This window comes from Podarcis cretensis (assembly GCF_951804945.1).
Source record: "Podarcis cretensis genome assembly, chromosome: 3".
Classification (NCBI taxonomy): Eukaryota; Metazoa; Chordata; class Lepidosauria; order Squamata; family Lacertidae; genus Podarcis; species Podarcis cretensis.
Genome location: NC_137172.1, coordinates 21944517 through 21967286, shown reverse-complemented (window position 1 = coordinate 21967286; position 22770 = coordinate 21944517). Strand labels below are relative to the sequence as shown.

Genomic DNA, 22770 nt, shown 5'->3' with positions numbered 1-22770 from the left:
TGCTATTGTGCCACACCACATCCATGGGACTGAATTAAATGTAGCACAACATATTTCAATTTTTTTAACACCCACAGCTCTATTATGCAACAGGTTAAAAGGAACAGTATGAAAGAAATGTTAGAAACCTTGGGATAGAAATACTGGCATTCTAACCAGGAAAACTAATGAAATAATCCCCAAGTCTGAATGCACCCTTGCACATGATCATATATTGGGTTTTAGGTAAACAATAGATTGAAGATGCTGTGAAATGCTTTGAGAGGGCATCAAACTGTTGCTTAGGTGTCAGGTGAACTTGGCAGAAAGTCTCCTCCCCCCATTTTTTTTTTTTTTTGCACACATCTTCTGAGATTAAAATCCGCTCCTCTGTAGCCATTCCCCTTTCCCCTGATGCTCTTAGGTATACTTTAAATGTGCAGCTGCACAAACACAGCATTTGCCATATTTGTACCACCTGCGGTTCAGCATCTCCCAGATTTGGTTTATTTGCAGTTTTCCCCCTGCTGTCTTTTGATACGGCTCTCCTCAGACGCTTTGAGGCAAGGCGGGTTGAAGCTAGGAAAGAAACCCAAGGCAGATAGATTCTCTCCCCTACCCACCCACTCCAAAAAAAAAAAAACCCACTGCCAGAGTTCAGCACTTATTTAGGTGTATCTAAAAAAGTACTTTAAGTAGGATTTGCTCATGTTTTCCATCCCTTCTGCAAGCTGATTTAAAATCTAATATTATTAAGTTGGCCGCAGCCTTCATATTTTAACTGTCAAGCCCGGAGCCTGAGAGGTGATGCATTCAAAGCTTGCTAAAATATTTGCTCAGCAGCACAATTGTGTGTGATGGAAAATAAACTCCTCCAGAGCATCTCCTCCTATCAGGCATGGCCTGCAGCCAGCGAAGAATGAGGGAAGGTCAGTCAATTATGTGTGGTAATCACCGTAAGCATATTATCTGAGACACAGATGTCTTCCCTGACCCCACACGACATAGCTATTAACCCCACAGCAATATAAAAATGGGGCTGGGGGGGGGAGGTGCTGGTCCCTTAGGTAAACTAGACCTTTTCAGTTTGGACATGTCCAGCAGATCAGGGGGAGGGAAAAGTTGCAAGACAACGGAGATGGTTTTTTCAGGGACCTGTCCAACAACCTGACCTTTTTGTCGCTGCCGTTGGTGAGGTGGCGTGCCTCCTCTTTAGGAACCTCGCTATAGGCCTAGTCATGTGAGATAAATAGCTGCATCATCTGAAAATGAGACGAACAAATTGACTTGTAAGATATCGCAGCCGCATCGTAGCTCCGGAATGCCACTTCCCAATTTGTTGGGTGGCGGGGGAGGGGGAGAGACCAAACAGCCATTTGTGTGCCCCACTCCTGCGTACGTTTTTAAAATATGGCCCCTCTCCTAATATCGACAAAGTGTAATGGCAATATCACACAACTCGCCACCGCCGTAATGCAGGAAATGGGAATTACGTGGCGTGTTTGCAGCAATCGCCTTCCTGCACAGTTGCTTTCAGGCTGGGATTTGTTTGCAGAATTACAAACTTGTTAGCTAGGGTAGAAAGAATACAGGTTGTTGTTGTTTCTAAATAACCCTCATATAGCTGCAAATTATAATATATACGTACAGTATATGAATGCGCATATAACAGAAATCTAGCTTGAGTTTATATGTAGGAAGCTGGTCTGCACTGTTATATGAGTTATACATAAAGGTAAAGGGACCCCTGACCATTAAGTCCAGTCGTGACCGACTCTGGGGTTGCGGCGCTCATCTCGCTTTATTGGCCGAGGGAGCTGGCATACAGCTTCTAGGTCATGTGGCCAGCATGACTAAGCCGCTTCTAGAGAAACCACAGCAGTGCACAGAAACGCCGTTTACCTTCCCGCCGGAACGGTACCTATTTATCTACTTGCACTTTGACATGCTTTCGAACTGCTAGGTTGGCAGGAGCAGGGACTGAGCAACTGGAGCTCACCCCGTTGTGGGGATTCGAACCGCCGACCTTCTGATCGGCAAGTCCTGGGCTCTGTGGTTTAACCCACAGCGCCACCCACGTCCATGAGTTATACATACTCAACTATTATATGAGTCTGCACTGGTGTGTGTGTGTGTGTGTGTGTGTGTGTGTGTGTAGGTTGTTTCATGTTGGCATGGGTAGCTCACAGGAGAACGTATCTAGGAATACAGAAAGACCAAGGGAGGAATTCAGTGTCACACCAAGGCGATCATTCCATCTGGACATGCATTTTGGCTTACCAGACAGAACAATCTCCCCTCTCCTCTCCCCCATATGCTGTTCTGGGGATTCTCCTAACCCCACCTTCTTGAGCCAACTTCAGGGGCACATGAGGTGATCAGTCACTATCTTTTACCATATTCCCTAATGAGCATATCCTAAAAGAAAGTAATAGTAATAATAATAATAATAATAATAATAATAATAATAAAGATCGCAGGAAGGTGCCTCATACCATGGGAGCCCATTGGTCCATTCATCTTTGTGTTGTCTACACTGACTGCTTTTAATGTGTTTTAAATGTATGATGTGGAATGTGACCAGAATTAGGCTGCCTAATGTCACCCATGGAACATCATGCTATGTACAGGAATTTTAATCCTGCTCTCCATTCTCAAAGTCCAACACTCTGCCAATACTCCAACCACTTGGCTACACTCGAACTCCCTCTTCCTTTCTATTCACCCATCCACCATGTTTTTAAATTTCTCTCTCTCTCATTGGCCACTGTAAGAACAGAATGCTGGACTAGATTAGCTTTTCCTCTGATCCATCAGGACTGATCCTGATATCCCCATTTCCAGCAACAAAATACATTCAGGGTAGCCCCTTGTCTAGAAGACCAGAAACCCTCACAGAGATACACAATTGTCTGTTGCAGAGTCCTCCTGGTATTCTCGCCCCTCTGGGCAAACATCATGAAAGAGAGAGACTACCTTCAGGTGATCAGTAACTATTGGAACAAACCTCAGTGACCATATGGCCCCACTACGTATTCATGTTTGCAACCTTAGGCCCATACTACTGGTGTTTTTGGTTGAACGGTCACAGGGTGCAATGTTGGAGAGTGGGCACAACTGTGTGCTGCACAATCGGGGCAAGGTTTAGTTAAAGATTTGCAGAGTCCGAAACTGCAACCTCTGATTATTCTGATGCTCCCTTGTGATTGAAGGGACCAATGTATTAAAAAACCCCACCAACCCAATATAAGTGTGGTCTCCATCTGTATTATGTAACTATCTTATATATGTTTTTATTATCTTGTAAATCACTTCAGGGTGCCTAGTGGGAAGCAATTAATAAATGAAATTCTTCTTCATCATCAACATCCCTAAGTTTAGAGATGTTTTCCAAATCACTCCTGCTGATAAATTGTGTATCTCATGTGATCACTGTAAACTATCGTATACAGTGGTATCTAGGGTTACAGATGCTTCAGGTTACAGACACTTTAGGTTACAGGCTCCACTAACCCAGAAATAGTACCTCAGGTTAAGAACTTTGCTTCAGGATGAGAACAGAAATTATGTTCCGGTGGCGCGGCAGCAGCAGGAGGCCCCATTAGCTAAAGTGTTGCCTCAGGTTAAGAACAATTTCAGGTTAAGAACGGACCTCCAGAACAAATTAAGTTCTTAACCCAAGGTACCACTGTATTGGCTTGGTTGTGTGAAATGGCTATCAGATATCAGTCACCACAGATTGCAGTAGTGGGATAACTGGCATTGGGGGGCAACATATTAAACGGTAAACTCATCACCTGATAATGCCCATGTCTAATAACTATGAATTATCTCTTCATACACATACATTATAATGTCTACTTGGTGCTTCAGAACCCCCCCTCCTCTGTCCTTTGGCTCCTCTTTCCAATTCTCCTCTTGTAGAATTTTACAAGAATTTTACATCTAGTTTACCTCCCTTGTTCAGTGCATGGCATAAATGCAAGATGTAACTCAAGCATTCCTGGCAGGTGACCATCCTCCCTCTACTTAAAACCCTCCAGTGCAGGAGTGCTTTGCAACCTGCTCTGCTGTCCACCAGAAGAAGAAGAAGAAGAAGAAGAGTTTGGATTTGATATCCCGCCTTTCACTCCCCTTCAGGAGTCTCAAAGTGGCTAACATTCTCCTTTCCCTTCCTCCCCCACAACAAACACTCTGTGAGGTGAGTGAGGCTGAGAGACTTCAGAGAAGTGTGACTGGCCCAAGGTCACCCAGCAGCTGCATGTGGAGGAGCGGAGACACGAACCCGGTTCCCCAGATTACGTGACTACCGCTCTTAACCACTACACCACAAGTTTTTGCTAATGCTTTTAGCCAAAATCTGCTTCCTTGCTACTCTTACCCATTATTTCCAGCCCTGGAAGAACACACAAAGTTGTGTGTGCACCATGCATTTAAATCATGTGACTTCCCCCAAAGAATCCTGGGAATTGTGGTTTGTTAAAGGTCCTGGGAATTGTATCTCTGTTGCAGAGTTAACTATAGTTCCCAGGGTTCTTTGGAGAAGTGTGTTTTTAATGTGCTGGTGCGCACACAGTCTATGTTCTATGTGGCAGCCCTTCCGATGTTTGAAGGCTACTGTTGTGTTTCTCCTTAATCTTCTTTTCTCCATCTCTTTCAACCATTTATAATAGGACTTGCTTTCCAGGCTCATCATCACCCTCTAGGCAGGTGCTGATTTTCTCCTGCATCCTGAGTGTTTGGTGAGGTGGCTGCAAATCTTCTTCATCTCTCCCCCTCCCCAATTGTGTATTATTCGGGATTATGCATATTACGACAGACTTCCTAAGGACTCTGGGTTGTTGTTTTTTCTCCCCCTAAAACGTCTTCTCATTTGAAGAATGAGTGTGCTACCCTCTTTACCATTTCCTTCCAGAATACATTTAAATGAAAATGGTAAATGAGATATTTGTTTGCAGCTGCAACAACTTCGTGCTGCTTGTTCCATTTCTGAGAGAGCGGTGTTATGAGCATCTAACATGGGAACAAAAGTATGATTTTAATATAACAAAAAGGGGGTGTTTTTGTTTATTCCCTGCTGATCTGTAATCAAGTGCACTAAGTATATGTGTGTGTACTTGGTCTTAAACCTCCTGTGACGTCTACTGTGGTTTCGATTGTGAATCAAACATAAAGCCGTCAAGTCTCTCTCTCTCTCTCTCTCTCTCTCTCTCTCTCTCTCTCTACTTTCTGCACAAGTATGGTTCTACTTTGAGTATATATAATGCATTTAAAACAAAGTGAGACCCAATGCATGCTTCACTTTTGAAGAAGAGCAAGTTCATTTTGTTGGTACGATTCATTGGGACTTTATGGTTCATGATACCAATACAAGTTTATTAAATTTGTGAGGTCCATGCCTTTACACAAAATGCCATAAAACATTATTAAAAAATAAACAATAAAATTATAAAAATAAGCTAAAATTCATGCCATGCTGTCCCAGCAAAGGAAACTACCCAAAAAAACCCCCACCATTCAGGAAAGAAGATACAGCAACAGGTTAGGAGAGCAATGGGAGGGACCTCACCATTTCATCCAGGAACCATACCCTAGTTTTCATAGCCTTCACCACAAAAACCACTACCACGTGAGAAATCCGTGGATCAGCGTCCACCAGTAAAAACTTTACTTTGTCCTCAGAGTTGACTATTGATATGGGAATAGTTTGTAACATCGCATCCCTGAAGGCCGAATAGATGGGACAATACAACATATAATGTGTGAGATCCTCTTTGGTTCTCATATGACAAGGACATATACGCTGCTCTACTGGGATTTTTGCATATCTGCCTGACAGATAGGCCGTAGGAATGGTTTGAAAACGGGCCATGGTGAAGGTTCTCCGAAGGGTGGGATTGGTGATATTCGCCAAGTAATTGGCACAGATTTTGACTGTTTTCAGTCGGGGAAACCAGTGGGAGGACCCAGGGTTCTGTATTTTTGTAATGTCTAACAGGGCGTCTCTCTCCAGGATCCATTCCCGAACTTTGTCCGGGCTCCACTGTTTAAGAGTATTAAACTCCGGTAGGGTGTATCTAACCAGGATCTCAGATAGGTTTTGACACCAAGTGGTGTTCTTTTGAAGAGATACAAAGGCTTGTTTGGCCAATAAGGTGTTTGAAGTGTTTGCCAGGTTGATGTAAAATCGTAGGAATCTAAAATGGGCCCTGGCAGACACAGAGGGTAATCCAACCTCCACCCTCAAGAAAGCTGTTGGGGTTCCTTGAGGAAGGCCTAGAATCCTCTTGAGATAATAATTTTGCAAAATTTCAAGCCGTTCCAACAGCCTCTGGTTCCACCCCCAGAGTTCTATCCCATATAACATCTGGGGAATAGCTTTCCCAACAAAAGCTCTTAATGCCGGGATCACCAATTGTCCTCCCCGGGTATGGAAGAAACTAAGCAGGACACCAATTGTTCTTCAGGTTAGGATGGTTACAGCCTTAAAGTGGGCTAACCAAATAGATGTAGCCTGGAATGTAACACCCAGATATTTAAAAAAAGGGCACTGTTCAATCACATGTTCGTCTAAAGACCATCTAAAAGTGTGGCGAGCTCTAGTGAACACCACAATTTTTGTTTTGTCTTAGTTTATCTTTAGTGAGTTATGGGAACAGTAGGCTGCGATCCCCTCCAACATGCTGCGTAAGCCTCTTCGGGTGAGTACCATTAAAGCCATGTCATCGGCATATAACAATATATTCAGACGTTTACCTTCGAGGGCTGGAGCCGATGACTTGTACTTTGCCATGTACTGAACAATATCGTTTATATAAAAGTTTAAAAGAAATGGGGCTAGCAGGCATCCCTGTTTGACCCCTTTCCCCAATGGCAGTGGGTCCGTAAGAATTCCCGATGACCCAGTTCTGATTTTAACTGTAGTATCTGTGTGTAACTCTCTGAGAATTTTTAAAAGTCGTCTATCAATGTCCGTTTCATATAATTTTTTCCATAGTCTATCTCTACAGATTGAGTCAAAGGCAGATGTCAAGTCTACGAAGGCCACAAAGAGTCTGCTCTTATATGCTTTTGAATATTTAGCTACCAGGGTCTGTAGTACCATACAGTGACCTATCGTATTTTGGCCCTTTCTAAATCCTGCCTGTTCCTGGTTGAACAGGTTGGTGTGGTTGGGACTTTATGAAAGAGTGTCAACAGAATAGATTTGCACAATGGCAATATAGATTTCTGAAACGAGCCAGAAAAATAATGGAGTCCATACATTGCCATTGTTGGTTTGTTTTTGCTTTCAGCTGGTAAAAGTTGGCATGAAATAGCTTATCTGGACTGGCCTCTGGTTGCAGACAGGATCCATTCCTGAGCCCCGTTCACAACCTGAAAGGAATGCAACCCACATCTGCGCACGCGCGGGTTGTGATTCGCTGCTTCTGCGCATGCGTGTTACATCATTTTGCTCGTCTGCGCATGCATGAGCGGCGAAACCCGGAAATAACCCTTTCTGATACTTCCAGGTCGCCGCAGGATACAACCTGAAAAGACGTAACCTGAACTGACGTAACCTGAACCTATCTTTAGGCAGACTGAGGTGTCTGTCTCAGGCAATTGTTGTGTGGTGTCATGAAAGGACAGCACATCACTGTTTCTTTATCATTGTATTGCCAAAATAACTTAGCTAGTTTTAGATGCCATCTAGCAACTTGTTCTCACACTGATCGACTAGAGGTCTGTGAGAGGCCCACAGCACCAGCAGATCCCTTCTGTCTTTATGATACAGGTTTAAACAGAAAATAAATAAATGCAAATAAGCATTTGCAAATAGGTTTTTGTCTGCCACATCTTGCGAGTTTGCTTTGGCATTCCTAAGCCATGTTCTGCTCCCATATTCTCCCACACACTTGCTATTTCTAATTTACATATCCCTTTTATAGAGCTTACCACTTGCTCTTTGGTGTATTAATTTAAACTTGGTGATTTGTTTTTCTGCTCAGGAAGCAGCAGACTCCAGGATAGTGACATATTCTGGCAGCCACAAGCAGCGATTACTTTCCAGTTTGGCTAATGATATAATCCACCGTGGTTGCAAAGTCTTGCTTTTCTCTTTAGATGACATTTTTCCGCAAGCTACACGTGTTGTATTTATAAGTGGCACTTAGGAAGATGCGTTCTGTAATCTCCTACTTATGCCTGACACTCTACGCATGTGTTTATCTACAAGGAGTGATGACATTGCTTGTTAATTCCACCCCCTGCTCCACAGCATCATAATATTGGAGGTGGTGGTTGGGGAGGAGGGGAAGAGTGTCAGAGATGTATTTCAGCTGCCAAAGAGTAATCTATTGACATTGGTCATGGGTACTTTATAAGGCACCTATTTGGAAAGTCATTTGCTACCAAATGTGGAGAAACCATGGCTCACTTATAGTGCATGCAGAAGGCCCCAGGTTCATTCACTTGTTTAAAACATCAGGTAACACGTAGACAGGTTCAAAGACCTCAGCTGCTGGTCAGAGACCACATTCACACCATACGTTTAAAGCACTATGTTACACTTTAAACAGATTTGGCTTCACCCAAAGGATTCTGGGAGCTGTAGTTTGTTAAGGATACCAAGAGTTGTTAGGAGACTCCCTATTTCCCTCTAGGAGCTGCAGTTCCCAGAATCCCCTGTGGAGAAGGATGATTATTAAACAACTTGGGAAATTGTATTTTTTTTAAACAATATTTATTGCTTTTAAACACTACAAAGAAAAAGAAAGAGAAAAGAAAGAAAAAAACAAAGAAAGCAATACAATACAATGTATAAACAATACACAACACAACACTAACACAATAAACAAAACAAAACAAAACAAAAACAATTTAAAACACACATCTTACCATACCAATATCTTAACTTTCATTCCCTGGTTTCAACGACCTCCTCACACCTCCCTTTTTGTATTCCACTTCTATTGTTTCAGCAAATCCTTTCCATCTTCCTCTATTTCTGTCATATAATTGTCTTAACATATTTTAACCTTATTTTCCCTTTAATACTCTAATAATCTATTTATACTTAATTCCTTATAACATTTCTACTAAAGCCGTATAACTTCATTCCAACATTTTTCTAACACTCATTAATTTTACATTATTTCTATAAATAGTCTTTAAACTTTTTCCAATCTTCTTCCACTGTCTCTTCTCCCTGGTCTCGGATTCTGCCAGTCCTTTCCGCCAATTCCATATAGTCCATCAACCTGGAGATCTTCTGTCCGATGCTCTTAACTCTTTTCCAAGTCCCTTCTGCAAGTCTTCTTCATACTTATACAAGAACTTTGCTTTGTCTTCTACTGATCTTATTTTTATTTTCCTTCCTTTGAGGCTGAAGAGTAGATCACAGGGAAACTCCCACCTAAAGATGATTTTATTCCTTCTCGACAATGCAACCAAATCTCCGTAGTTAAACCTAAGATCCAAAAGGTATTTCAGGGCGTCTTTAAAAATTTCCTCTCTTGACTGTTGTTCTTCTAAATTCTTCTGGTAGAGTCTGAAGGCCCTCACAATTTTAGTCTCTTCTTGGCCCAAGTCCAGGTCCCAAAAATCAGCAAATTCCTGTGTGAGAAAGTCCATCAAACCTTCCCTCTCCAGTTCAGGCAGGGCTCTGATCCTCAAAGTCTGTTTTTCTTTAGATTCAATCATAACAGGCACCAACTTATGATCATCAAGTTGCATGTGTGAGGCTGGGACTCTTTCTCTCTCCAATTGTGTTACTTTAGGTTCAACGGCGACAGCTTTCTCCCTAGCCTTCTCCGCAGTTTGCCATGTCAAAGTAGATTCCTGTGTCAATTTCTGGATAGTTTCTGTATTGGTGTTCACCTTTTGTCCCAAATTATTTATACTTTCTATAGTTAAATCCACCTTCTTGTGAAGCTGTTCCAGTGAATCATTTATCTTACATAATACAGCCACTAAGGCCTCTTCTGTCGACATTCTTAACCGATTCAAGGTCATTCCCAAAGTCTCACAGCTTTATCTTACAGCTGGAAATTCCCCCAGCTCAGCTCTTGTAACAGTTTCAAAGGCTTCCTCTAGAGGGAAACAGTTTCTATTTATATTAGTCCTTTTAAACACAGTTCAAACAATAAAGTTAGTTTCAATTTTCAGTTACTTTTACTCCTTTTTAAGAGTAGACGGAGAGAATAGAAACAATGTATCTCTCTTATTTAGCTAGCTGTCAGCGAACGTTCTATTCACTGTCAATGAACAATCCAAAAACGTCAGTCTTACTAGCAGCCTGTTTCCAGGTTCGGAGCGGTGGTATTTTGACTTTCTTCACTCTCTCCTGCAGGCACACACAATCCAAAACTTCCCCCCTCTTCTCCTGCTTCCAAGGGGGGTTTAGTGTTTCCTACCGAGGAAATTTAGTCCTTTACAGTAGGCTTTCCAAGACTTTAGCTTACAGCCTCTTTGCTGCGATCTATTTACAAAAGGGGGAGGCGGACTTCCTGTTTTGAACTTCCCCGTTTCGGTGCCAAATTAAGACGTTTGAAAATCCAATTCTCTGCTCTACTCACGGGTAGGTCCTTTAAGATCAAATTGTCCACAGGAAAAAGTCAGTGCTCTCCGGCAACAGCTATGCGGCTTCGCTCCATGGAAGAAGCAGTCAATTTGAAGCACCGCGCCACTCACCCCACGTCGTTCCAGAACCCCGAAACCGGGTTTCCCCGCGAGTGGGGGAGGCGCAAAAGGTGCCAGCCGAATCCCACGTTCACAGGCTTCACCCGCCTGTGATTTTTAGTGGGTCTCCGCCTTCGCCGTGGCAGCCAGACCCAAATTTCCACGAGGCAAATTCCTCCCGGTCAGAGGAATTCCGCCATTACTGGAGGGGCCAACCCGGAAGTCCCAACTTGGGAAATTGTAGTTCTGTAAGGGGAGTAGGGGTCTTTGACAACCAGTGCCATTTTTCTAGAGAAAGAGGTGCCAGAACTGACCATGAACACCTCCCTTGTTCGCTTAGAATAGCAATGGCGCCCACCTGAGAGGTGCTGGAACTCAGTTCCGGTGAGTTCCGGATGAAAAAAAGCCCTGTCGACAACATTAACAAACTGTAGCTCCCAGAATTCTTGGAGTTGGGGGAGCGTTTACAGTGGTATTATAGTGCTTTAAATGCATGGTGTTCTGGTATAGCACCATTTCCCATGCTCCTAAATCATTTCTGTGGACAGCTATTCATATATCGCAGATGGAGAACGAAGTCCTTTGAAATGCCCCTTCATAAAAATCAGTTGCTGGTGATGGCCAAAAATAAAGCCTCTCCCTTATTTTTTTGACATTTGTGAATGAGATATTTATACTGTTCATTTTCTCAAGTTGAAACTGGCTGTGTAAGTGGCATGATCAAAATAGGGGTTTTCCCCCCTTGGCTACTGGAAGAATGCGAATAAATACTGATTTACCTGAATGCCACCCACATGCCACTGTGAACTTACGTAACCAAGTTTTTCTTTATTAACTCTCCAAGGACACAATAGCCATGCACCGAAGATCCTCAGCAAGAGCTCACACTGCCCATGTAAGTGTATTTTTTATTTTAAAAAGGGGGGGAGAAAGGAATCAAGCTCTTACCTTTCAAATTACATTCATAAAGCATTATTCAAATACGTGTAAGGCTGACTACTAAAGAAAGCACAATGACTGTCTACAATGCACTAATTTTATTCCACTTTGACTTTGAAAATATAATCGGTACTTACAAAAATTGTAAATACTACGGAATCATGCTAGAGGGATTATTCTAAAGTGGAAGTGCTAATATAGCAAGCAAAATAGCTCTTTCTAGTCTTAACTGGCTCCATTATCAGCAAAGATAACATCTGGCAACAACATTGCAAGAAGCACAATGTGTGTGTGTGTGTGTGTGTGTACACACATAACTATCTGGGATTTATGGTGACATGTACATTTTTGTTTGAAATGCACTTCATCTTGAACTCCACATGAGATGGAACAGGTAGCAGTTATTCCTTGTGACCCCTTGCTCAGCCACCCCAATTAAAACAGCAGCTTAGCCAAATGAATGTCTGTCTACTACCAGCGATTTAGTGGAAGTGGAATGCAAGGGAGTGCTGCTCCAAGACTATTTTCAGAGCGGGGGTGATGGCCTCATGTGCCAGAATGCCAGGGTTATTGATGGATCTTCCTTGCTCTGGCAGATGAATGCAGTGCTAATGAGCCTTCCAAGTTTTCTCTTGCTTCTGATAGCTTAGCACAGTGGAAAATCCAAAAAGCAGGTTGCATACTTATTTCCCTTTCTTTGATGGAGTTCTTACTTCATCCTAGTGGCTTTACTGCAAAAAGATGGCAGTCTTAAATGATCTGAAGAGAAGCCAGGCAACCTATTTGCAGTGATTTGACTCTCAAAATGCTGATCAGTCACAGCAGGCTAACCACTACACCACCCTTTCCCAGCTCCCAGCTCACTGTTCCATAATTTTCTGCTGATCTTAATATATTGGGCATTATGCTATGTATTGATGCCCTATCTTTCTCTGTGTGTGAGTACATAATAGACTAAGCTGCCTATATTTTTGGACTCTCCTTGGGGGCGTAGCTATGATGGCTGTCATGATGGGCTCCTGCACTTTGCAATCTACCACTGCACCACTGTCTACAGTGGCATTCTCCTTGCACCGTGCCACATGGAGGATGCCCATAGCTGATTGGAAGAGCATTTGCTTTGTGTGCAGAAGGTTCCATGTTCAATCCCTGGCATCCCTAGATAGGACTGAGAGGGACAGAAATCCTGGAGAGTCCAAAAATGTTTAGTTTGGAATTGTTTAATTGGCTCTTTTGATTGTATTAAGATTTGTATTAATATTTGTATTAATGTGGGTTGTTATTAATGAAACATTTAAAAAGGTGGAGATAAAACATTAATAAAAAGTAATTTTTAAAAAAGGAATCCTGCCCGTTAGTGGAGCTAGATAATACTGAGTTAGATGGCCAAGGCACTGTTCACTGCAGTAGCAATCCAACCAAGTTATTTAATTAGACTAAGAAACGTATCCTCATGTATTCAAGAATTTGCGTATTCAAGAATTTTCACTCGGTCAAATGAGCAGACCAGCATACTATAGCACTGTGTTGTTTATTACTGCATACCAGGCAGTTTGCATACTTAACGAAGAGAACATACTTGCATGCTACAGCTTTCCATTGTTTCTTACTGCGTCCTGGAAAGACTCATAGCAGGGCAGTGCTGCTCCTGACTACATTCCAGAGTCCATACTAGGCCAAGCAGACAGAGATGTCTACCACAGCACTCTAACGCTTCTCGCTACATGCCTAGCCAACTGAACACACCTCTCTGCCGCAGCATCCTGTTGTTCCTTACTGCATTCCAGTATACCCTAAATGAAAATACCACAAAGTGCCACGGCACCGTATTGTTTCTCGCTGCATTCCAGACAGAGTTCAATCATTCTTGATGCATTATGTATTTACAACATTATATATAAGTGCCTGTTATAAACAAACTGCTATATTAACAGGCACAGCTTATAAAGTATCATTATAAAGTAATCATTCAATCAATCACTCCACTCAGAACTATCCGGGGGAGGCTGGGTGTTTGTCAAATGAAAGGCAAATGTCTGATTTGCATTCACTTTTCCAGAATGTGCCATAGAGTTGAGTTTTGCAGCGCTCTGTATCCTGAATACCAAGTGCATACCTTTTTTTTATTTTCTCCAGAGACTTCACTTGGAGGCAAATGGTGAGTCAGGATATTCCTTGGGAGCAAGTGGGATTTGCAAGAAATAAGAAGACCTCCCCTGGACTGGACCAAATGCCATATAATCCAGCATTCTGTTTTAAACATGATCAAGCCGGGACGCCTCTGAAAGGAGGACCTGAAGGCAACTTCCCTTCGCTTGTTGTTTGTCACCAGCATCTGTTCTTCAGAAGTACACAGAACTTTGAACCTGGCAGTTCCATTTGGTTATCATGGCTGGTACCCATTGCTGCTCCCTCTTTTTTTTAAAAAAAAAAAAAAACAGTGACCATAAGCAGATCTTGTGGTACTGAATAGATTTTTTAAAAAATCAAATACAGAAATACAGTGGTACCTCAGGTTAAGTACTTAATTCGTTCCGGAGGTCCGTTCTTAACCTGAAACTGTTCTTAACCTGAAGCACCACTTTAGCTAATGGGGCCTCCCGCTGCCGCCGCACCGCCGAAGTACGATTTCTGTTCTCATCCTGAAGCAAAGTTCTTAACCTGAAGCACTATTTCTGGGTTAGTGGAGTGTGTAACCTGAAGCGTATGTAACTCGAGGTACCACTGTAGTGTGTAGCGCAGCACACAGGAAGAGGCATTAAACCCTTTCTCTCTTGCGCCACAATGGATCTTCTACTCCACAAGCTGACTTTTGCTCCAACGGAAGAATTTTTCAGGGAAGTTTTTAATATTTAACGCTGTACTGTTTTTAACACTTGATTGGGAGCTGCCCAGAGTGGCTGGGGAAACTCAGCCAGATGGGCGGGGTATAAATAATAAATTATTATTATTATTATTATTATTATTATTATTATTATTATTATATTATTACCATTTATCCTGATACAGGAGCACCCATACTAATTACGGTACACTTTTTTAAAGCCAGTTGTGTTCAATGCCTTTGTGCATAAGAACTAACAGACTGAAGAACAGTCCGCCTTGAGAAGTGATGGACTCTCCTTCACTGGAAGCAGAAGCTGGGTGAGCATATGCCTGGGCTGCTGTCATTGTCCTTCACATAGCTGTCAACGTTACCTTTTTAAAAAAGGGAAATTCCCTTATTCCGAATAGGATTCCTCATAAGAAAAGGGAAAAGTTGACAGCTATGCTCCTGCATGGGGCAGGGGGTTGAACTATAGGGTCTCCAAGGCTCTTTCCAAATGTCTGATTCTGCAACTTTATCATGCAACCATCACATGGGGGAAATGGTTGTGTAAATTGCACCTTTGTGTCTGACAAAGCCAAGATTCAGGCCGAGCAGATTATACTGAGTAATAGTTATGACAATTCATGTCATGTCCTGTGCTCAAATAACAGAGAAACTGTCTCTTGCAGTAAACCCTTCCATAGTTATACTGGGCTAGAAAGTACACATCCCAAGTCTGTTTAGGTGCAGAGTCAGCATAGTGTCGGCGTATCTTCAAGTCTTGGTCTCCGAAAAAGCTTATCAGTTTGGATATGCTGCTGTCCAGGTTGTGTTGAAGGTGATGTATCAAATCTTGATTGAGACGACACCATGTCAGCTTGGTGAAATGATGATGAAGCGAAAACATGACCATTTCTCCCTGTATTAAATTTCTGTAGTGATGCAGTTATATAGATGCAAAGGCATATTCATATGGAACAAAAAAGGTGGGGAGGTGTACAGCTAAATGTTCTTATAGTTAGATCAAATCTATATGTGAAATTCAGCCTCCGACTCACTGTGTCTACTCTGACATGGACCCTGGTCGACAGTGCATCTCCCTTTCCATAGATATTGCCAAAGCGCACAGCGATTCCATTAGGTCATGGAACAGTTTTCTCTCAAGCTGACCTTTCACTTTCCTCAGAAAAGCAGTGTTGCTTTTCAGCATGCAGCTGCTGAAACCTTTCCCCTTGGTAGTTAGGATATTTATGAACATTCCATGTATTGCAGCAGCTTGGCAAATATCTTACACCTGAAAAGCAATGTGCAACCATATTTCAGCTTGGTGCAGGGATTGCCAATTTTGTGTTCTGCTGAAATTGTTAGACTATGACTCCCATCATCCCTGACCATTGGCCATCCTGACTATTGTTGATGGGAGTCCAACAACATCTGGAGAGACAACCCATTGACTGCTCCTGGCTTAATAGATGACATTAACGGTCTCTCTCTTCTATGTAAGCTCTCTCCATGTGTGTCTATGTGGAACATCATGGTGGCCTTACATGGACCCTCCTCACAATATGAGGTGCAAAAGGTAGTTTCAGGATGAGGGCCTTCAATGGCAGCAGCATAATTGTGGAATGCTTTCTTCTGAGAGGCTCACCTGGAACCTACCTTGATGTAATTTCAGTGCCAAGCAAATATATTTTGATTTCCCCAGGTCTTTCAATCTGTTGTAGCCTGATTTTTTAAAAAAAATAATCTACCATGCTGCTTCTTGTTTTGCCAGATCTAGTATGTAAACATATTCATCAATATTTGCTTGATTAAAGCTGTTGTATTCCAAGGGAAGCTCCTAGGAGAATGATTTTGTGTTTGTGTCTGTGTGGAAAGACGGCATACAAATAAAATGACCACGATAATGATGATGATGATGATGATGATGATGAATTGCCCATGTATAATGTAATTCAACCAGGGAAAGTGCAGAAGAGACCTTATGTCACCATGAGATAGAAAAATATGGTATTATGCAACTCTATTCTTAGCCCCAAGTTACTTAAAACTAAACTTCACTGAGTTCAACCAGAGCCTTCCAGAGAATTAACAAATACATTTTCAGTACCAAATAGACTATATTGATTTAAAGTTATTGCTAGTTTATCTTCCATTACACATCCGTAGGATATTTGTTAGTTTTACTAACTCTGCCACATAAAGGTAAAGGTAAAGGTACCCCTGCCCGTACGGGCCAGTCTTGACAGACTCTGGGGTTGTGCGCCCATCTCACTTAAGAGGCCAGGGGCCAGCGCTGTCCGGAGACACTTCCGGGTCACGTGGCCAGCGTGACATCGCTGCTCTGGCCAGAGCCAGAGCCAGAGCCAGAGCCGCACACGGAAACGCCGTTTACCTTCCCGCTGGTAAGCGGTCCCTATTTATCTACTTGCACCCGGAGGTGCTTTCGAACTGCTAGGTTGGCAGGCGCTGGGACCGAGCAGCGGGAGCGCACCCCGCCGCAGGGATTCGAACCGCCGACCTTTCGATCGGCAAGCCCTAGGCGCTGAGGCTTTAACCCACAGCGCCACCTGCGTCCCTAACTCTGCCACATAACTCTGCCACATACAAGATTCTAAATTCCAGTGGTAATTTGTTGGGTTGCAAGATTTAATTAGTAGATTAATCAGGCAAAATGTCTCAAAAAGGAACATGTGTTAAGATTTTTCTAGTATTCAGATTTATTTAAATATAATCATTTAATCAATTAAAAGGCAGGTGATTAATGAATGAACAAAATCTAATCAACTGACAGCCTTAGTAATTTGGGGACATTTTGTCTGGAGGTTATCTCTAACAGTGCAGCAGTCAATATATTCATGATTAATTCTACCTCTTCAGTCTCAACTGAGGAAGTAGACCTTTACGAGGCCATGTTAACAGTGGTTACCTAAGCAACAAAAAGCCACAGTCACAAAATTTTAATCTAATTCCTCAAATAGAGGGGTGTCTATGTTACAGCTCCATCTGAAGCACCATTATTTTTGTAAATGGTGTCCATGGCACTAGGAATAGGCATTAATGATTGGCTGGGATGCTGTTTCGGAAATTTAGCACAGCCTGGGAGCTCAGAGTGCTCAACACTTTCCAACTGCAGTTAATCAAGCACTGGCATCAATTCCTCTACTAAAGAGGAATGACAATAGCTTTCAACTGCTCCTAGTTATCAGAAGCATCCTAATAAAAGCCGTGTGCCGTTCCATCGCACTCTCCTGTCACTCACAAGTGCCATCTAGAAGCAGAAGCCAGATTGGGCTATGTAGATAAGAACATGTTTAATTCTCTGTGGGTGGGACTCCAGGATAAGGGAGGAAGTGTGCATCCCCTATGTCCTTTGGTGTCACTGTGGACATAAGCAAATGGTTGCCATTCACAGCAGTGTGCAAAAGTGAAGCATTGCACTCTAAGACACTGTTCCTGTCCAGGTAAAACCTGCCTCCAGCTTCTGACCAGTGTTGGCTCTGGGTTTGGGGGGCATTCAGGCAAGAAACCTTCGAGGGCCTCTTGTCCCTGAGTAGCCCACTTCCTCTTCAACAGTGTTACTACTCCCTAGTCATTTCTCCTGTCCCTCTGAGCCAAATCTGCCCCACCACACAGAGGGAGTGGTCAAGATAAGCAAAGGCAATTGCCACTTATCTAGAAGAACAAATCTTGTTGAGAAAGGACCAGCATGGCTTCCACAAACATATTTTTTTTAAAAAAATAACTAATATTTTAATAGATATTTGAGCATTTCAGTAAGCATGTGGATAGGGGTGATCCAATAGATGCTGTATACTTGGACATTCAAAAAGCTTTTGATAAAGTCTCTCACCAAAAACTAATGAGCAAGCTTAAAGCCTTGAGATAAGAGGATAGGTCATTTTATGGATCAGTAACTGGTTAAAGAGCTGGAAGCAGAAAGCAAGAATAAATGGGAAGTTCTCATAATAGGAGGGCATAAGGGGTCACCTGAGAATCTGTATGGAAATTGTGGCTCTGTCAGGGAAATAAGAGTCTCTTAACAACTCTTAGCACCCTTAAGTAACTACAGATCCCAAGTTTCTTAGGCGAAAGCCATGACTGTGGAATGAGACTGCTTTAAACCTACAGTGCAGGTGGGAACTGACCCAGAAGTGAGTCTTATTTACTGTTGTGTTCTAACTTGGACTTCTAGATTCATCTGATGTGCAGCTTCTGCAGCCCCATTGGTGGACCTTATCTATCATCTGGGAGTTCTTGGATAGGGAACCTGTGGCTGCAAGAATGTTAAGGGGCTCTCAATTATCCCTATGCCTTGGCCACTCTGCCTGGGCCTGACAGATGTTAAGAGCTCCAAAACATCTAAAGTGCCATAGGTTCCCCAACCCTGCTAGAGACCTAGCAAAGCCAGAGGATTCTTCTTTTTTTGTTAACTATAGCGAAGAAAGATGAATTTTCTCAAGGTTTGCATTGCATTCGTACATGAACATGAAAACAACAGCAAACCCTCAACTGCGCAGAATATTCAGCACACTTTGGCCAGTTCTTTTCTGCTCAAGGCGATTCTTTTCCAGATCATGCACTAAGAGATATCTGCTCATGAAGCATACAGCTACTTTAAGTTGTCAGAATAAATGGGTGATCCTTTCAAGTGCTGTCAATCCACTTGGCTTATTAACATCACCAGGGGCACCGAGTTTAGCTTAGCACAGGAGTTCTTCTATCTTCTGTGGAGGGGGCCATCGAGTGAATTTTGTCTTTTTGCATAATCATTCTGTTGGAGTGGGCCTCGCAAGCCACGTCATTCTGCTCAGTGCTGGAAGTACAGGAGAGCCAGAGCATTCCCATGACGACTGCCAAGCCTCCACAGAAAGACCTCCAGCAAGGGAGAGACAACCACCCCTCTAGGTAATTGTTGAGCTGCTCTTACTGTCAAGATGTTTTCCCCAATGTTCAACAAAAAGCTGGCCTCCTTTAACTTAAGCCTATTAGCTCTAGTCCTGCCTTCTGGGGCACCAGAGAACAAGTATTTCTATGTGACAGCCCTTCAGATCGTCGAAGAGTGATGTTGCCACGTGAAAGCAAAGATAAATGAAAAGTACTTCTTCATGAAGCACCGTGTTAAACTATGGAACTTGATCCCACAGGAGGCACTGATGCCCACCAACTTAGATAGGTAAAGGTAAAGGGATCCCTGACCATTAGGTCCAGTTGTGGCCGACTCTGGGGTTGGGGCGCTCATCTCGCTTTATTGGCCGAGGGAGCCAGCGTACAGCTTCCGGGTCATGTGGCCAGCATGACTAAGCTGCTTCTGGCGAACCAGAGCAGCTCACGGAAATGTCGTTTACCTTCCCGTCGGAGTGGTACCTATTTATCTACTTGCACTTTGACGTGCTTTCGAATTGCTAGGTTGACAGGAGCAGGGACAGAGCAATGGGAGCTCACCCCATTGTGGGGATTTGAACCGCCCACCTTCTGACCGGCAAGTCCTAGGCTCTGTGCTTTAACCCACAGCACCACCCGCATTCCAACTTAGATACTGGACAAATAATTCATGGAGGATAAAGGCTATCAATGGCTACTAGCCATGATGGCCATGATTTGCCTCCATGATTGGAGGCAGTAATATTTCTGTATACCAGTTGCTAGAAACTACAGAAGGGGGAATGCTCTTATTCTTGGGTCCTGCTTGCTGATTTCCCACAGGCACCTGGTTCTTATGCTCATGTTCCCCTGCTGTTTTTTTCTTTTTTCTTTTCCAGAATAAGCATACAGTACATGGTTCAAGGGATGCAGGTGGTGCTGTGGTCTAAACCACAGAGCCCAGGCCTTGCTGATCAGAAGGTTGGCGGTTCGAATCCCTGCAATGGGGTGAGCTCCGGTTGCTCTGTCCCAGCTCCTGCCAACCTAGCAATTTGAAAGCGTGTCAGTGCAAGTAGATAAATAGGTACCGCTCAGGCGGGAAGGTAAACGGCGTTTCCGTGCGCTGCTCTTGTTCGCCAGAAGTGGCTTAGTCATGTTGGCCAAATGACCTGGAAGCTGTACGTTGGCTCCCTCGGCCAATAAAGCGAGATGAGCACCGCAACCCCAGAGCCGTCTGTGACTGGACCTAACAGTCAGGGGTCCCTTTACCTTTACCTTTACATGGTTCCTTCAACCTTTCCTCATATGGCAGGGATGGCATAACCTCCAGATATTGTTGGATGCCTATTCCCATCAGTCTCAGAGAACATGGTCTATTGTAGGAGATGATGTCCAGCAACATCTGTTGGCTGCTAAGAACATATGAATCAGGACAATGGCACATCTGGTCCAGCAACCTATTCTCACAGTGGCCAAACAGATACCTGCATGCAAGAAGGATCTGAACACAATAGTCAGTGTGTTGTAGTGGATAAGAGCGATAGACTCGTAATCTGGGGAACCAGGTTCGCGTCTCCGCTCCTCCACATGCAGCTGCTGGGTGACCTTCGGCCAGTCACACTTCTCTGATGTCTCTCAGCCTCACTCACCTCACATAGTGTTTGTTGTGGGGGAGGAAGGGAAAGGAGAATGTTAGCCGCTTTGAGACTCCTTAGGGTAATGATAAAGCGGGATATCAAATCTAACCTCCTCCTCCTCCTCCACTCTTCCCTCCTGCAGTTTCCGTCAACTGGTAGTCAGTTATCACAGGTCTTCACCACACAGCCTGATCCCCACCTCCCAAATTCAGCATTTAGCATGATCACCATCTGACTTTCACCTGTAAAGATCTATGAAAACTCAGACTGAATTTTGGAGCGCAAACTTGCTGCTGGTTTACAAATGGGATGACTGCCATACGTGCTTAGAGGGTTGCTATAGGGTTCACTCAAGATCAGCAGTATTTTTACCCATATCTACCACCACCATTGTAATGACTATTGCTACAAATTTCACACATTCACTTGCTCAGCTGAATCACTGGATGTGGATCACTTGGGCTGATGTAATGAATTGTGGCTGGCTGGGTTGGAAGACAATGAACCTTGCCTGCTAATTTTACGATCACCTAATCCTAAATGGTTATAATGTAGACATCTTCAACCAGAAAAAGTTCAGAGATAAAATCCAAACCAGGCAGAAGGTCATAATATTTATACTGCAAAATACAGTAAAATGGCCCCATAATCCACTTCTATCAGTAGCACAGACTACAGTAACGCTTGAGATTATGGTATCTCATTTCTAGATATACTGAAGGGAACTTCTCTTGGAAAATCTCTCTGTTATCATAGAATTATTGAACAGGTAGCAGCTTTCAACAGAATGTCAAAACTAGCTTGTCTAAATCAATGTAACTGTGAAATAACTTAGGGAAAGAAAATCTTTGTGTCAACTAGCATCACCCCAGCGAGTGCACCCCTGGGCATCTTCTAAAGCCATCTGGGTGGAATGGAGAGAAATAATCTTATACTGCAACAGTTGGGCACCATATAAAGAGTCCACAAAGATACGATCTGCAGTGCCTGTCCTAGCCAAAAGAAGAAATACATTCACTTACATCTTAATTTGGGTGCATAGAGATCACAGGCCCAGTGGGTTTTAAGATCTCTTGCAGAAGAACTGAGAAAATGTCAACATACTGCAGAGCGGTAAATTAACACATACCTCATGCATCAGGGCAGTACTCTGGGCCATAGGTCCAGGGCCCACATGGCAGAAGGACCCTTTGCTGACTTGTTTACCATATTTTGAAGAAAGTGAAGTTATAAATATTACCCAGCATCTGTGAAAGGGGCAAATTCCTTGCCAGGGAGACATAAGGAATGAACCAGAAACAAAACGGCTGATATCATAACACCATTCTACAAATCTATGGCATTTGGGATACCCTAGAACACCTCGAAAAAGGATACTGTAGGGTTGGAAAAAATTCAGCAAAGGGCAACCAAATGATAATGAGGGTGGAGCAACTCCACTATGAGGAAAGGTTCCTACATTTGGGGCTTTTTCATTTAGAGATAAGGCGAGAAAGACACGGTAGAAGGGTGCAAAATCATGCATGGTTTGGGGAAAGTAGGCCGAGAAAAATCTTTCTTCCTCTCTCACAAAACTAGAACTCATGGAAATCCAGTGAAGCTGATTTTTGGAAGAAGGACAGACAGAAGTAGGTACAGTGGTACCACGGGTTAAGTACTTAATTCGTTCCGGAGGTCCGTTCTTAACCTGAAACTGTTCTTAACCTGAAGCACCACTTTAGCTAATGGGGCCTCCAGCTGCCGCTGCACTGCCGGAGCACGATTTCTGTTCTCATCCTGAAGCAAAGTTCTTAACCCAAGGTACTATTTCTGGGTTAGTAGAGTCTGTAACCTGAAGCGTATGTAACCTGAGGTACCACTGTACTTCTCCATACAGCAAAA

At 43.1% G+C, this 22770-nt stretch overlaps 2 long non-coding RNA genes across 5 annotated transcripts in view; one reads left to right on the top strand and one right to left on the bottom strand.

Moving 5' to 3' along the window:
• The window catches only part of LOC307212051, a 49902-nt gene extending 35903 nt beyond the window's left edge, over nt 1-13999 (top strand). For 3 of the 4 annotated variants that reach the window (XR_013836770.1, XR_013836771.1, XR_013836772.1), the window contains exons 3-4: nt 11486-11536; nt 13717-13999. This is a non-coding gene — a long non-coding RNA (uncharacterized lncRNA). Of the gene's footprint in view, nt 1-10873; nt 11537-13716 lie in introns of those variants that run through there. The other variant, XR_013836773.1, reaches the window with a different exon arrangement.
• A 788-nt stretch (nt 14000-14787) lies between these two features.
• LOC307212132 lies at nt 14788-18054 on the bottom strand. The gene is made up of 2 exons (XR_013836856.1): nt 16981-18054; nt 14788-16575 (listed from the first exon to the last, which is right to left on the bottom strand). It is a non-coding gene; the product is annotated as an uncharacterized lncRNA (long non-coding RNA).
• Between the last annotated feature and the right edge of the window lie 4716 nt (nt 18055-22770).